We start from the raw sequence: 1683 nt of genomic DNA, 5'->3' as shown, positions 1-1683 counted from the left end.
GAGTGATGTTCAGATGCCAATTTTGATGACATCGTGCCTTGCCGTGTAATAGGGCAGACCATCAGAATGTTGTCATCACCTGTACCACCCTTAGGGAGGAAGGCCTTCTCCTGAAAACCAGAAAAATTATCCCATGCAATGCAATGATAAAATTCTTCCAAGTAGTTCTGATCAGTCATAGGTTTCATGTTTTCCTTGGTGAAAAGCTCAGCAGGCCACACACTCTCAATAATGGCTTACCACAGGGATCCTACCTAGAGCTGATCCTATTTAATATCTATACCAGTGATCTTTCCTAGACATCATGGACATTTTGTTTAAGCTGATGACATTGCTCTGATGGCATGGGATTTACCTACTGTAACACTGGCAGACCAGGCACCAGGTCACATCAGGATCCCTAGGCCTCACTGAACACCTACAAATGCATAGCTGGAAACCAGTCTTGTTTATGTGTGTGTTAACATTAATCAAAATAGATATTAGAGTTATAGCAATGTGTTTAGACTTTATGGAATGCTTGCAGGATGCTGCATGTATTAATCCTACTTGTAATATCAGTATCCCCTGTTATAAGGCAGGGGTAGGCAACCTTTCAGAAGTGGTGTGCCAAGTCTTCATTTATTCACTCTAATTTAAGGTTTCGCGTGCCGGTAATACATTTTAACGTTTTTAGAAGGTCTTTTTCTATAAGTCTATATTATATAACTAAACTATTGTATATAAAGTAAACAAGGTTTTCAAAATGTTTAAGAAGCATAATTTAAAATTAAATTAAAATGCTGATCTTACGCCACCAGCCTGCTCAGCTTGCTGCCAGCCTGGGGTTCTGTTCACCTACACCGGCAGCGGGCTGATCAGAGCCTATGGCCGGGACCCCAGACCTGGGGGCGGGGGGGTGTTTCAGAGGTCAGGGCAGAGGGCTGGGGGAGGGGGTTCAGGGCAGAAGGCTGGGATGTGTGTGTGGGGGTTCAGGGATCAGGGCAGAAGGCTGGGTGTGTGGGGGCTGCAGGGCAGAAGGCTGGGTGTGTGAGGGGTTCAAGGGTCAGGTCAGAGGGCTGGGGGCTGTGGGGGCTGTGGGGGCTGCAGGGCAGAGGGTGTGGGGGGGTGCAGGGCAGAAGGCTGGGTGTGTGTTGGGGTGGGGGGGTTCAGGGAAGAGGGCTGGGAGGTGTGGGGGTGCAGGGCAGAAGGCTGGGTGTGGGGGGGTTCAAGGGTCAGGGCAGAGGTCTGGGGGTATGGGGGGTGCAGGGCAGAAGGCTGAGTGTGTGGGGGGGGGTTCAGGGAAGAGGGATGGGGCTGTGGGGGTGCAGGGCAGAAGGCTGGGTGTGTGTTGGGGTGGGGGGTTCAGGGCAGAGAGTTGGGGTGTGGGGGGGTGCAGAGCAGAAGGCTGGGGTGCTCGGCTCATGGGGGTGCTCCCAGCCCCCTGCCCTGAGCGGCTCATGGCAGGGTGCTGGAAGGGATATGCCCTGTTCCACCCCCTTCCCCCAGGCTCCGTCCCTACCTCTCTGCCTCCTCTTCAGAGCTGTGTGCATGCTGCTGCTCTTCCCCCTCCCGCTCGCTAGGGCCATCAGCTGATTGGCGCAGGGACAGAGAGGAGGAGGGGCAGGAAAGCAGCACGCTGGGGGAAGACGCGGGGGAGGGGGGAAGCTTGGCTGCTGCAGAACCAAGCTTCTGCCTCCTGCC

This window comes from Malaclemys terrapin, chromosome 1 (assembly GCF_027887155.1).
Source record: "Malaclemys terrapin pileata isolate rMalTer1 chromosome 1, rMalTer1.hap1, whole genome shotgun sequence".
Lineage (NCBI taxonomy): Eukaryota > Metazoa > Chordata > Testudines > Emydidae > Malaclemys > Malaclemys terrapin.
Note: the sequence above shows the minus strand (reverse complement) of the source record.